Genomic DNA, 15750 nt, shown 5'->3' with positions numbered 1-15750 from the left:
GAGGCAAGAAACAGGGAGGGAATTCCAGAGTCTAGCAGTCTGAAGAAGAAAACTATTAGAGTAAAAGGCTTTTTGGCATTGAGGGATCTCAAGTCAAGGGGTGGGATTTTGCTGCTAGATTGGTTTGTTGGGTGTATGTATGTCAAGGGGTCACAAGTGCTATGACTTTATCAGAACACATTCTATTATTGACAGATTTTTTTTTTTTTTTAAGATGCGCACCCCTCCCTATCTCATTCTACAAGGGAGGGGGTTGTGCTTCATCTCCAATTTCCCTAATGAAAGGTCGTTATTTTTGTTTTGTTTGTTTTTAAGCTTAAGTCTGATTGAAATACCTTATCGGATTAATTTTCCACTTCAACCTATCTTTTTTTTTTTTTTTACATATTTTTATGAAAGATGTAAACTAACAATATCCACTCACAGGGGCATAGTTAGAGTAAACGTCACTTGGGGCGGTCCGTTTAAATGTCGCCTCAATAACCTCGGATTAACCCTATGCTGAATGGTTAAATGTAGCTAAGTTTTCATACATGCACTATCTCTACTCTACTGACCAATACGTTAGTGTTTAGATGTATGATACAAGGCAAAATCCAATACCACAAAACAATCAGTTCAAATCCAAAGGTCTCTGCTTTATCGTTATTTCCATGGCAGGTGCTCACTTAAGCTTAAATCTATGGTCCCTCCTCGCCAAAATTTTACGAAAAATACTCGTCTAGCCAAAACCACTATCAATAGTTTCCCACACTCTTTATCTGTGCCTAAACCTAAACGTAGATTCCATAAACAAAGCTTCTTTCTTAGAACTGCACGCCTGTGGAACTCTCTTCCATTGGCCTGCTTTCCAGCAAATTATAATTTGATTGTCTTCAAGTCCAACGTAAACAAGTTCTTGATGAACCGTCCTCCTACGTAGTCCAATTTACAAAACTGCTTATGGTTACTACGCTATAATCACATTGACTAATGTATACCCATTAACTCTTATCCTCGAGTGGCCTCCAGGCCTTGATAAATGGTGATTCCTGTGTTAAAAAAAAAAAAGAACAAAAAACTGTTTGAACAATGAAATACAAAGCACAGCAATATACAAAAGAATGAAATTCTTGTTTTCATTGTCGCAAAACTGGTCAATAACATCATTAAAATCTCTTTTTCTTGTAAGCTCGTTTTCAATGGCCAACACTGCCAGATCCGACAGTCTCAATTGGCTCATGGTTGACCGGAGGCAATTTTCGATAAATTTCATTTTGGAGAAACTTTCACCCGATGCCACAGAAATACATATTGTTAGAAAGAATCTTAGAGTCAGTGTAAGATATAGCAATGACTCCACAAAGTTCCACTTGATGATAAACTGCATTAGATATGTTTGTATTGTTTTGGTTATTTGGACAATTATTCTCATCTTGGGTGTTATTGGCAGAGCGTTTTGGTCGCTGCAACCCACAACCTTCCTCTGGTGTTAAATTCATGTTTCCTTTTCTCTACTAAGGAAAAGAGGGGTTAGCTCTGCATTACAAGAATTCGGACTGTGGGTTTGAGGGTGTGTCCGTAGATCATAAAGAAAGTTCAATCTTCAGGGCTTAATAAGATATTGTTTTAAGACTTTTTTATAATTCGAGTTATCTCCCTTGCATTGTGTGTTTTTTTTGTTTTTTTTTTTAAGAAACGAAAATGCTCATGGGATGTCAGTCCTCTGTTTCGTAAAATATTTTTTCACTGATATTGACAATTAGCATAGATATCCCGTGAAATCAAGTTATAGCAAAGCCTTAAAAAATATCTTAGTGACCCCTGAAGATTGCACTTTCTTTATGATCTACGGACACACCCTCAAATCCATGATCCAAATTCTTGCAATGAATTCAAAGAAATGATTAAAAGAAAAAGCACATTACGTAACACTCGAAATAAGAAAGATGTTATGGCAAATAAAAATCTTTTAACCCCGATAAAATGTTATAACTTTCTTTTAAAACCTGTGATAAAAAATCGAAATAAGGAAATTATTATTTAAAATTACAAAACAACCCTGTTTTAAAAAAGGAAGACCACGGTTACGTATACTCGAATGTGAAAACTATAGCTGATGATGCAACCTCCTAATCCTATGCCTCACGAAGCTGAGAGCAAAATAACGTTGGAAATTCTGTTATTTAAACAAATTAAAAGAAAATAACGTTTGATTGCGCATGTGCAATTTTTGAAAGGTACAATTTTTAAGACTCTTCCTTGGTTTAAACTTTTATTTTTATACGAAATAATTGACCGTTTTTTTCTAGTTCTCACATATTATTTGACCAAGACAGTGCTCTTTCAAATGGTACCGATCTCAACCAAAAGTTTTTTGCAGACATGCGCACAAACACACCGTTGAGATTTATGTAATAGACTAGCGGGGGTACCCAGCGTTGCCCGGGTGTGGAGAGGTTTTATGGTAAAGATATTGAGCAATGGAGCCCTAAAAAAGTTTCAAACAAAAATTAAACAACCCCTTCAAAAAAATTTAAATAACAGCGAGTACCCGTGCAAGCGTAAAAAAAAAAAAAAAAATAGTAAGCAAACAGGTACGAACCTGTAAAACAAAGAGGAAAAGGAAGTGAAAAAAAGCGAACGGTTTAGTCGCCGCACCCACTGTGACATATGACGTCGCCACAAATTAAGCTTAGTTAGGGTTTTTTTTTTCTTACTTATTCAAACTCTATTCATATAAAAACATTTGAATGATACAACAAAATATTCCGAAATATCGTATATATATATATAGTAATTGGTAAACATTTTTTTTTTATCATGAAAATCGCTTTAGACAAAGCATGAAGCCACTTGATGTAAAGAACTATTCTGTATTAGTAATTTGTAATTTTTATTTTTCCTGTTTTCTTTTTTGTTTTATTTTCATTTAGTCAAAGTTCTCAGAAATCAAAGGGCCCCCAACCTGGGGCTAACACATGAACTCTATGTGAGATATATAGATATTCAAATGTTCTATTTAAGTTCTTTATCTCTCAAACGCTGAGTTAGTAAAGAAATTGAAAACATAATTTTCCTTCCCCCAATTAACCATTTTCATATGTTGTAGTATATCTCTCGTTTTGGTCTCTTACTGAATTCCAGGACAAGAATGTATCTAGTCTGGTGGAATATCCAGCTTCATGCTATTACTTGAAGTAACATCACTTGCAGAAGGTGCATCATTCCTCGCAAAAACTAATGTGGGAGATCGTATTTGGGCTGCAAATACTTTGTGATTTTGAATATTTGGTCAGGATTTACTTCTAGGGAAAAGTATCCTTATGCCAGGTTGTTCTGATAAACCTCTGTGCAGAGAAACCTTAGACACTCAGGTATAGTGTCTAGTAGGCATTCAAGTTCTCTCCAGTAGGCATTCTGTGTGTGTGTATATATATATATATATATATATATATATATATATATATATATACGTTTTATTTTTTATTACGTATCTTTCTGTTAAGTTACGTTATTGTTTCGGCTACACGGCCGTTTTTTTGGCCGTCTGTAGCGTCCTCAGACTTTTACAGAATAAGTTTCTTAAAGGGACAAATATTTATTTAAAAAACTATATATACATATTCCAAAGACAGAACCAGTGGTTTCATTGTATTGAATGAGCCATCTGTGGCTGATATGAAATCAATACAGCTCATCAGCATCATTGGAAAACCACTGGTTCATCTTTGGAATATCTATATATAGTTTTTAAAATAAATATTTGTATTTTCAGCTTTCACATTTGCAATCGAGCACTTCATTTGATTTTTTTTCATCGCTTCCTGACACGCTATATATATATATATATATATATATATATATATATATTCTTCAGTAATGCCTTAAGGAACTCAGGACACAAGGAAAAGATTAAATAAAACCATTATGCTCCTCCTGCTGGCCGCCTTAAATCTGTAATCACACACAATATGACTCGCAAGAAACCAGTTCAAATAACAAGATCTGCCACTATCAATAACAATGAATTAGTCTACATATATGATCCAAACTAAAATACTAATCGTAATACCTCTAACCCACCCAGTCGCATCAGGAGAAAGAAAAATATTTGGTTTAATCCTCCATTTTAATGTAAATGTCAAAGCTAATATACCTAAGGAATTCTTCAACATTGTACAAAACTCTTTCAAATACCCACACAGATATAGTTCTATTTTCAATAAAAACTCAATCAGGATTTCTTATTCAACAATGCCTAATTTAGCACAAAGAATCTTAACATCTAATAACAAAAAAATTAAATCAGCCCAAAAAATCCCTTTCCCAATTAAACCCAAAACTAATTGTAATTATAATAACAAACATCTTTGCCCACCAATAATGATTGCATCCATAAGGATGTTATATATTCATGCACAATTACTGAGCTCCCACGCAATCCTCCCATAACAGACACTAATATTTTGTCTCCAAGTTATCCTTCTTCCCATCCTCCATCTGATATAGTTACTAATCCAATATACCACTCGAGCAGCCCCTCCATCTACAATCATACAACTAGCAATAATGATAATGATGATGATAATAATAATATTTCTCCTAACCGCCATCCTAACTCTAACAACACTCATTATCCCCTCTAAAATAGTCCTTGTACAATCATTGTCCAACCCTTTGTTAAACACAATGAACAAAATTCAAACTATTTAACTAATACAAATCAGCAAATTTATATTAATATCAGACCTCAAGCCTTTAATAAAGTACATACATATATCGGCGCTACTTCAACATTAATTAAGAAAAGAATATCAAACCACATTTCTTCTTTTAACAACCATAATTCTAATAATAACCAAGGAACTTCTCTAATCACTTTAATTAAAAAACTTAACTCTAATAATACCCCCCTTCTCAATCAAATGGACTATCATAAAAAAGTTAAGTCTTATACTCCAGGTTCTAAGTCATGTCGCCTCTGCACAACCGAAGCTATAACTATAATTATTTCCCCTCAAAGTAACAATATAACAAATTCTAAAAACGAACTGATCTCTTTCTGTAAACATAATCCAAATTTAATTATGGTAATTTTGAAATTACATAGTTATTACTGTAACCTTTCAGATATATATAATTTTTCTTTAACATTATCGTTTTTTTTTCTACATACTTTCTTAATACTTTATAACTTAATAATCCTTTATTTTAATTCTTTATTTCTTCTTTGCTTGGCTGGTTTTTTGTTTTATCTACCATTTCCGTTTTAGTCTTTAAATATTCCTATCTATCAAATATATCAATATACCTACACATTCATATCCTGTATGTATATTTACTTATATTTTACTATATGCATTTATTTACATACTTACTTGCTTTATCCGGAATTTGCAGATACCGGCCATCATCTCCCCTTAAAAATGTTTTTATTTTTTTATTTTATATTTTATTTTTTATATTTTATTTATTTTTTATTTATTTAATTTATTTTTTCCATTTAGTGTCTTTTAATAACCCTTGCTGACATTTTCTTAAGTAATAACCTATACATTTCAGTTGAGCTCTTTTTTTTTTTTTTTGCCCTATATTTTTTGTGCCTTTTAACGTCATTTTGTCTAGGTTATTTTGTCATTTGCTTTTCTCTTTTATATTTAATTTTAATCTTTTTTTTCTCTCTTCACTGATTTTTCTTAATTACACTTTGTCTCGGCAGCCATGTTAGATGCATATCTTATTTTTCTTTTATTAATATTATTGGAATTATTTTCCCCTTTTCCTTGTACATATTTGTGAATTATTCCACGGATTTCGGCCTTTTGGATTATTTTTGACCCTCTTCCAATTACGCGATTTCCTTAGATTTTACTTGTGCGAATGGAAATTTAATTAATTTTCTTAGATTTACATTTTTGGATTTTACCATCATTGGATACTTTATCTTTCACCAGACTATCCATTCACGTAAAATCACCTTTTTCTTCACCATATTCCCTCTGCTTCACTTTTTGTTATCAAGTAAGATCTTTGACTTGCAGTTTCATCAAATACTTTTGTATGCAAAATCCGATCCCGCATTTTGCTAATTCCTACCCTCTGATGAGAAGGAGAGTATTTCTTTGAAACTCTGCAGATTAAGGACTATCCACTTATTAAGTGTTTCCTTTTCGGATTAAATATGTTTTTAACTCTTTTTCAAAGTATTTTTTAACATGTTTTATGAACTAAGCGAGATAAGTCACAGATTAAAGATCAAGTGAAATATCCTGTTAGATATTACATTGAGGTAATACTTTCAGGGTGATCCTAGCCAAAAAGGTAAAGCTCAATATTTAAAAATAGAGCAATATATAAATTTAATGGTTAAAGTTAAATTCTGAAAATCAAAATATAAACCTATTCGAGTTAAGAATTTATTGTTTGACAAAAGGAATATATAAAGGGGATGATGATATGAGCCAGTATTGAAAATCCATGGATTAAGGAAATAAACGTAACTCCCCTCTATATATTCTTTGTGTAAAACAATAAATTCTTAACTCGAATATATGTGTTTGTATTTTGATTTTCAGAATTTAACTTTAACCATTAAACTTATATATAAAATAAAATAATTAAGGACTATCCACTTAAGTGTTTCCTTTTCAGATTAATTATGTTTTTAACTCTTTTTCAAAGTGTGTTTTAACATGTTTTATTAACTATTTGCTCTTATATATATATATATATATATATATATATATATATATATATGTTACAAGAGTGCTCAATACCGAAATAGGGCAAGATATACTTTTTATTTGTTTTACATAGGTATTAATGTCGCTACATATTCATGAGCATGTTTCGGTCAGCGAGTTACAAGTAACTAGAGACCTCTTCAGGCGATATTGCTTATATATATATATTTGTAGCCATCGACATACAGTCCTGTTTCGTTGTATCACAACTCATCAGTGCTGCTAGACTAGCATCTTTCCCAAGCCAAGGATTGAACCTAGAACCGTCGTTTTGACAGTCGGCAGTTCTCCCACTCGACCATGGAATCGACGCCCGTAAATAACTCGTCGGAATGTCTATTTAAATAGACACCGGCCACCACCTTTATAGTGCTGAAATCGCATGTTCGTAAACACACAACAAGCTTCGCATTTTCAGCCAATTAAGTAGCGGGTGAGATTATTTACGACAGTGCTCTACCCAAAGATGGTGGGGGGGGCTTAAAATATATATATATTGTTTCATGCATCTATATAAAATGTTATAAAGATATTTAATACTAGCAGGGTAGAGGGGCGCCCAACTTTGCCCGGGCGTAAAATACGCTTAAATATGGTATTTTCATTTGTCCAGAGTTCGTATATATTATTATAGTCATGATTTCAAAAGTTTAAAAAAAAAAAAAGTATTTGGGTGCCATAAGCTAGAATCGAAACCGAAACTGTAGCATTCAAAGCTGGTAGCATTATCACTATACCAACATGACACGCATATGAACTGATTAAAAATTGATTAAGATCAATGTACAATATCTATAACGATTTTTGCACTTTTGACCCATTTTTGACCCCTTAAAAACTATTTTAACCGGCTAAAGACCCATAAAAAAAACAGTCCGTAAAAAATCCAATCATTTGAGGGCCCCTAGCGCCGCTCTACGACTTTTAGTTTCGGAGGAGATAGCGTTTGAAAATATGAGGACAGACATACAGCCTTTTATATATTAGATTTTATGTATCGATTTTCAGTATTTACGTCAATAGCGCTCAATACGTGAGTAGAATTAGATAGTAAATTATGAAAATATACATAAATATATATGGCAAGTAACTTATATGTAATTCATGTTATCCAGTGTTTTTATATGTACACGTGGTGATTAGTTTAGCCAGCTAATCAATTAGATTTATTGTTATTCCTGTCCACGGGTTAATGTTGCAATTAGCCAATATAGTCGATCATCTCTATTGCTCATTTTATATATATATATATATATATATATATATATATATATATATATATATATATATATATATATATAACAAAAAAGGTGGATTTCTTGTATATGTGTGTGGAAGGGGTATTTATTCCTTTCACTTTTTCTTTCCCTTCCCCCCCCCCATTTTTAAATATTTTCGAAGATCACACATCCTTGAAATTATTTTGTTTGTTCGACTTATGAACCCCTTCCCCACAACACCCAAAAAAAATCTCATGTAATCCCTGACTCTCGCCTCTTCAACAACTACTGCCCTTTTCTTTTTTTTTAAATAATTAAAAAAAAAAAAAAAATACTCGGCATGTATGGGGGGAGGAGAGTCGTTATGTCTTGCCGTTTTGAGAGACTTCCCATCACTTACATAAGATAACGAACTGTCCTCCTCTTTCCTTTCTATAACTGGTGAAACGGTGGATGCTGCACGTCGCAGTAACCCTAACCCTAACCCTTGTCTTCGGTTACACAGTGATGGTGATGGTCTTCCCTTTTAACTAGTTTGTGTGCATGTATTGTGGATGTGCGCCTGTAACACACATCAGAACTATATCTTCCGAGTAAAAAATCAAACCGTTTTCTACAAACGGAGCGGATTCGACACTTTTAACCCTCACCCCTTTATTTTTACAAATCGGATTTTAATACAATTTAAATTGTTTCCGTGGATCCAATCGGATATTTTCCGATATTTTCTCCCCCGCCATGAATCAAACGACAGACGATGTAAGACATTTTATCGCTTTTTTTTTTTTTTTTTTTTGTTGTTTTTTTGGGTTTTTTTTTTTTGTTCATGATAGAATAATTCGCTTCCTTTTTGATAGATATTATAAAAACGAACGCCATTTTATTGGGTTTTTTATTCTTTTACTTTTTTTTTAATTTATTTTCTTTTTCTTTTTAAATTTTCCCTTTTTTTCTTTTAGTTTTTCTTTCCCTTTTCATTTTTTCCCCTTTTTCATTTTCATTTTTTCTTTTATTTCTTTTTCAATTCTTTTTCCTTTTCTTTCTTTTTCCCTTTCTTTCCATCCCCTTTTCTTTCTTTCTTTCTATCCCCTTTTCTTTCTTTCTATCCCCTTTTCTTTCTTTCTTTCTTTCTCCCTTTCTTCCTATCCCCTTTTCTCCCTTTCTTCCTATCCCCTTTTCTTCCTATCCCCTTTTCTTTCTTTCTTTCTTCCTATCCCCTTTTCTTTCTTTCTTTCTTCCTATCCCATTTTCTTTCTTTCTTCCTACCCCCTTTTCTTCCTACCCCCTTTTCTTCCTATCCCCTTTTCTTTCTATCCCCTTTTCTTCCTATCCCCTTTTCTTTCTTTCTATCCCCTTTTCTAGGTGTGTCAGAAATTAACCTTACGAATGCCTGAAATATATTGAATAATTCGACCCCCTGTCTCTCCAAGCTTATAACTACTCGAAAAATGTAATTCAAACCCTAATTTTTTTTTTTCAATTAAAGGAGCAAGGACCAAGGTTTCGTTAACAAAAAAAAAAAACGTGGTTTTTAAAAATAAAGGTTTTAAACTTCGGACTTTACAGGCAAATTTCTAAAAAAAAAAAAACACTGCTTTTTTTTTTTTTAATTTGAATATATTATTTATTGATCTTTTATCCTCAATTTGTGATAAATAAAGCTTTGGTGCGTAAATTAATTATTTACTGTTTAATAGACATTTCAAAATGAGGGGGGCGTGAATTAAGAAAAACACGCTTGTCTAAAATATTATATTCAGTTTATTTGAAAGCGCATAAAATTTCACATTGACCCTGAAAACATCGTAAAAATTGAATCAATAGAAAAATTTTGATAGATTTTTAAAGTTTAAAAATGTAAAAAAAAAAAATACTTAGCTCGTAAAATTAAATTGATTTCATTACTATTTTTTAAAAAATAAAAAAATATTTCTATTACTTTTTATACAACTTAAATAGTTTATTTTGGAAGTATAATCCATAAAGAAAATAAACAACCCACTTTTAAAAGAGAAATTACGAGTTTTTTTTTTATATTTTATTCGCAGTTTCGTGTTAGGGGTGTCAAAAATTCCCCCAAAATTCTGATACCTACCCCTTTTCTTTCTGTCCCCTTTTCTTTCTATCCTTTCTTTCTTTCTTTTCCCTTTTCTTTCTTTTCCCTTTTTTCTTTGTTTTTCCCTTTTCTTTCTTTCTCTCCCCTTTTTTCTTCCTTTCCTATTTTCTTCCCCCCTTTTCTTTCTTCTAATTATATTTAGAAATAAATTTTTTTTTTGATCAATTCATTTTTAACTAAGTAAAAAAAGGAATCGTTAATCTTAACGACACGGTCACTTATATTTAAATATTTGTGAAAGGTGATAACGTACGTACGAATTAAAATGGCTTAGCTTCTTCTTCTTCTTCTTCTTCTTCTTCTTCTTCTTATTATTATTATTATTATTATTATTATTATAATAATAATAATAATAATAATAATAATAATAATAATAATAATAATGATAAAATTAATAATAATAATAATAATTTTTTTTTTATAAAATGAAGATTTGGTATCTGGGTCAAATCGAAACTATTCCTATCTTTTTATACTCCATTCAGTTTCGATTATTCGGACTATTGTTCTCATCTTGATGACGTTTCGGTCGATGTAACCTCCGACCTTCAAGTGTATTTTGTCAAACTTGGGAACCTTTCTGTCAGACTCCGGTATCTTCACTAAATTTCAAACAGAACTCTTTATTTAATGCATTCTCGTTTCGTCAACCATGACAGGATTAAAGTCTTAAATAATTCCCAATAGTTGAATTAGTGTGTGTGGAAAAAGGGTAGTATCTGTTCTTTTGTCATGATTCCATCCTCCTAGGAATTATATCTTCCTTTGTGGTGAGGAGTAGCATAGTAGTTGTTGTGTTATGAAACTATCCTCCCAAGCATTACCCCCTTCCTTTAGAAGCTGGTAGTGTAGTACATGCTCATTCGTCTACGATCATACATATACAAATAAAATATAAATGTTGAAAATTTCTAGTCTTGAAAAAACATTACACACGAATACATATCCAAATCTATGGCAGAAATTTTAGAAAACGACGTCCAGTCCGTAGTGGAATCGAATAGGGCCGTAAATGGATGATAATATTTAATGCTACTAAGACTTAGCTACTTTCCTTTGACAACTGCAAAAAAAAAATACTCCTCAACCACCGATACCATAATTAATAACTAGGGCTATTACAACAGCATATTCTTTTCATTGTTTTGACTCTCGAGTATATATCCAACACAGACAACCGAGAACCACATACATCACTCTATATAAAAGCATATCAGATATCAACGGATACACACGCGAGAGTAAAAACAATAAAAAGAATATGCTGGTATCCTAGCCCTACTAATAAGACCTTACAGCTCCTTCAAACTCCTCGGTTTAACATTTACAGTCAATATGAATTAGAACAAATAGATTGAGGGCATTGCCAAGGCTGCTGCAAAAGAAGATGAACTTCCTCTACCGTGATATAAAATTAAAATACACTTGAGAATATCTTATATCTCTATAAAGCCTCCATTCGCCCATGCATAGAATATTGTTGCCACATCTGTGCTGATGCATCTACTACTGGTGTATCACTCTTAGACAGGATAAAAAAGAGTCTCCAATCTAATAGGTTTCTCACCATCAACCAAGCTCCAACCCCTGTCCCATCGCTGCAATGTTGCATCCTTGTGCTTGTTTTACAAGTACTTTAATGAAATGTGCTTTGATGAACTCCCCATAGCACTTGTGCCTTCTTTGATGTGTATACTCTCGACCAAACCGACAAGCAACAAAATCTCACCTCTTCACTATTGAGGTCCCTAAATTCTGGAAAGCCTTCTACTCTAATAGTTTCTTCCCTTAGATTGCTAAACTGTGGAATTCCCTCCCGGTTTCTTGCTTCCCTGACTGTACTAAAATGTAGAAACTTAAATATAATGCAAACAGATGTCTCGCTGCTTAACTCCCCACATACTCCTCCTCTAGACATGATCCAGCTTAGTAGCCCCTTATGTTTCAGTGGCAATACGTCTTGTTTGGAATGAAAAAGAGTAAAAAAAAAAAAAAATGAATTATTGTCTAGAGGTAGTATCTGTTCTGTTGTCATAAAACCATCCTCTTGGGTATTACCTTTTCCGAGGGGGTGGGAGTAGCGTAGTACTTGATCTGTTATGAGACTACCCTCCTAGACATTACCTCCTTCTCTAAAGGAGGAAGGAGCAATGTAGTATATGTTCATTCGTCTACACAAACTTTTCCTGATTCCAATACAATTACAGATTTTATTGTAAGTTACCAGTTCCGATACAATTACCAATTCTGATTCTTTTTAAATTTCTAAATATAGTTTATTTATTTATTTATATTTATTTATTGGAAGAGTAGGGGAGGGTCGGATAACCGGGGAAAAAAAAAAAAAAAGACCATGTAATATGTGCATATATTTTGCCAAACGCAAAAATACACTTGGAGGTGGGGGGGGGGGCATCTATAGATTTTAGTTTTACTGGTAGTTTAAAATCAATCAATATTTATCATTTTATCATTAATACGAGCAATGGAAAATTAAATTTTAAACAAACAGAAACAAAAAGAAATTTGTTTCCTTTTTTTTTTTTTTTTTTTTTTTTGTCATCAAAATTAGGCACGCATTCCCCCACCCCCACCCCCGATTCAATGGTTCGAATAATTCAAATAATATAAATGTGAAAGAATTCATTATTTTTGGATAAAAAATTAAAATAAAAAAATTCAAAAAAATTAGTGATGGAACGATTCTAATATTTTTCCCGATTCCGAAACAATTTCCGATTAAGTTTTTAATATTTAGGTATAAAATTGTTTTGTTTTTGTTTTGGTTTTTCTCCCGGATTAATGTTTAAAAAAATGTAATATGTACATATATTTTCCAAAAAAATGGGCACACATTTTCCCCCGATTCCATTACCCCATAAAGTTTCTGTTTTTTTTTTTTAAATATTATTTTCAATGTGGATTAATTATTCTAGCTTCTACACTATTGGGACGAAATTTCGGAAATCGTAATACTGAATTTCACATTGAAAACAATGGTATCTACGTATTCCTCGTATTTTAAAGATTATTATATACAGAAATTTCGAAAATCGATAAGGTAGAAAATTATTTATTAAAGAAAATAAAAAAAGATAGAATTTGATGAAAACGATTGTAAAGAGGAGGCAGGAAAGGTCGAAAGGAAGGTAATTTTCCGTTTTGATTTAAACAAGATGGCGGCAATTTTTCACCTGTTAACACGATTAAATTTGTTTTGTTTAATAATTCAGTAATATTCAGGTAATTTCGACTCCATAATTTGGAAGCTACCATTGTTAATTTTTTTTTTTTTTTTTTTTTACACAGTGATCCCACTTATCAAGGCCCGGAAGCCACTCAGGGATAAGGGTTATTGCAAGTACATTACGTTAGGGTGGAGATTTGATGAAGTGTTTACTTAAGGGGGCGGTTCATTAGGAATTTGTTAACGTTGGACTTGAAGACATCCAAGTTGTAGTCCGGTGGGAAGCAGACAGACGGAACAGAGTTCCACAGGCGTGCAGTTCTAAGAAAGAAGCTTTGTTCATGGAATCCACGTTTTGATTTAGGCACAGATATAGAGTGGGGGGGGGAATTTTTCACAGTGGATTCAGCTAGACGGGTGTTTTTCGTGAAAGATTGGCGAGGGGGAACCAGAGATTGGAGTTCAGACGAGCACCTGCCATGGAAATAACGATAAAACAAGGATAGGCTCGTAACGTCTCTTCTGTGGGAGAGAGGTTGCAGGGTAGAGAAAAGGGCATCCCCCACTAAGCCACGAAGTCTATTTCGTACTCTGTCAAGGCAGGATAGGCTGTTTTTAGCAGCTCCTGCCCAGATATGGCAACAGTATTCCATCAACTTATTAGAATTGAGAAAAAAAATTAGTTGAAACCATTTTTTTTTTTTTTTTTTTAATCTGAAAACTCCATTTATCGACTACAAAATCTCATCCCAATAGTGTAGAAGCGCCGTTCTAGCACTATAGCAAACATGTGCGACCAAAGTGTAAATGTTGAACATTACTTCTCTAAAAAAAAAAAAAAACTTGCAAATTGGGAAAGGAATTGTCATTGGTCAGGAATGAAGGCAAGATAGTTAAAAATAAAGGATTATAAAAAAAAAAAAATAATAAAAAATGATAATTTGTGTTCGGATTAAAACTAGATTATCCTAATCTCTCCACATGTTTCTCTTTTTATCTTTATGGCTCATCTGTCTGCGGATTATCGCGGATCCGACCACAGTTCAAGGTTGGGTGTCTGCATGTTGTCGTCTCGTTCATCAGCTGTTGTGTATCTGACCCCCCCCTCCTCTCCAGCAAAGCACGCTCCTGACCCGGGAGGTGAGGGGTCTGCTACAATAGTGCAATTTGGAAGTAACACCCGCTGCAGCCACAACAGGCAATAGAAAATGCATTTTCAAACTAAAGTTAAACAGATCTACTGGATCCGGAGATCTTTTTTAAGCCTTACATTATCATCAGCCTGATGGTGGTGGCGGTGGTTGTGGTCATGATGATGATGATGATGATCCTTTTAATGTCTGTTTTACATGCTGGCATGTGTTGGGTGCATTTAAGAAATTGACTTCCAAAGTAACTATATCTCTGGCAGGTCTTTATATATCCCTCTTTCTCTCAAGTCCATTCTTATTTCCTTCCGTGTTTTCCTGCCTCTCTCCTTTCCTCTTATGAGCTGAAACTGCTACTTCTGCATCTACTAATGCAATAACTCTAATTCATTCTTTCAACGTGACCATATCATCTAAGTCTCCTGTTCTGCATACATCTACCTATACTGTTCAGATTTAATCTACGTCTGAAGTCATCAGAACATTACGTCACCAGTTTTATAATCTTTGTACAATTCTTTCTCTCTTTTTTTCTCTGTAATTTCCTCCCTCTCTTCCTTTCTCTCTTCCTCTCTTCCTTTCTCTCTCTCCCTCTCTTTTCTCTCTTTCTCTCTTCTTTTCTCGCTCCCTCTCTTCTTTTCTCTCTTTCTCTCTTTTCTTTCTTCTTTCTCTCTTTTCTATCTTCTTTCTCTCTTTCTATCTTCTTTTCTCTCTTCCTCTCTTCTTTTCTCTCTCCCTCTCTCTCTCCCTCTCTTCTTTTCTCTCTCTCTTCTTTTCTCTCTCTCTCTTCTTTTCTCTCTCTCTCTTCTTTTCTCTCTCCCTCTCTTTTCTCTCTCCCTCTCTTCCTTTCTCTCTCCCTCTCTTCCTTTCTCTCTCCCTCTATTCCTTTCTCTCTCCTCCTTATTCTATCCCTCTCTCTCTCCTCCTTATTCTATCCCTCTCTCTCTCCTCCTTATTCTATCCCTCTCTCTCTCCTCCTTATTCTATCCCTCTCTCTCTCTCTCCTCCTTATTCTATCCCTCTCTCTCTCTCTCCTCCTTATTCTATCCCTCTCTCTCTCTCCTCCTTATTCTATCCCTCTCTCTCTCTCCTCCTTATTCTATCCCTCTCTCTCTCTCCTCCTTATTCTATCCCTCTCTCTCTCTCCTCCTTATTCTATCCCTCTCTCTCTCTCCTCCTTATTCTATCCCTCTCTCTCTCTCCTCCTTATTCTATCCCTCTCTCTCTCCTCCTTATTCTATCCCTCTCTCTCTCTCCTCCTTATTCTATCCCTCTCTCTCTCTCTCCTCCTTATTCTATCCCTCTCTCTCTCCTCCTTATTCTATCCCTCTCTCTCTCCTCCTTATTCTATCCC

At 33.6% G+C, this 15750-nt stretch overlaps 1 protein-coding gene across 21 annotated transcripts in view; it reads left to right on the top strand.

The window, feature by feature from the left end:
• The window catches only part of LOC145266992 (coronin-2B-like), a 370386-nt gene that overhangs the window by 98059 nt on the left and 256577 nt on the right, over nt 1–15750 (top strand). The window contains exon 1 of one of the 21 annotated variants that reach the window (XM_080122887.1): nt 8384–8704. The exons of 18 other annotated variants lie outside the window; for them this stretch is intronic. The gene's annotated coding sequence lies outside the window, so the exon portion shown is untranslated. Of the gene's footprint in view, nt 1–8383; nt 8705–15750 lie in introns of those variants that run through there. 2 more of the 21 variants (XM_080122878.1, XM_080122862.1) reach the window with 2 other exon arrangements.

This window comes from Euprymna scolopes, chromosome 42, assembly GCF_053919585.1.
Source record: "Euprymna scolopes isolate OS-2025 chromosome 42, ASM5391958v1, whole genome shotgun sequence".
Classification (NCBI taxonomy): Eukaryota; Metazoa; Mollusca; class Cephalopoda; order Sepiida; family Sepiolidae; genus Euprymna; species Euprymna scolopes.
The sequence above is the reverse complement of the archived record's forward strand: the minus strand, read 5'-3'. Positions and strand labels throughout refer to the sequence as shown.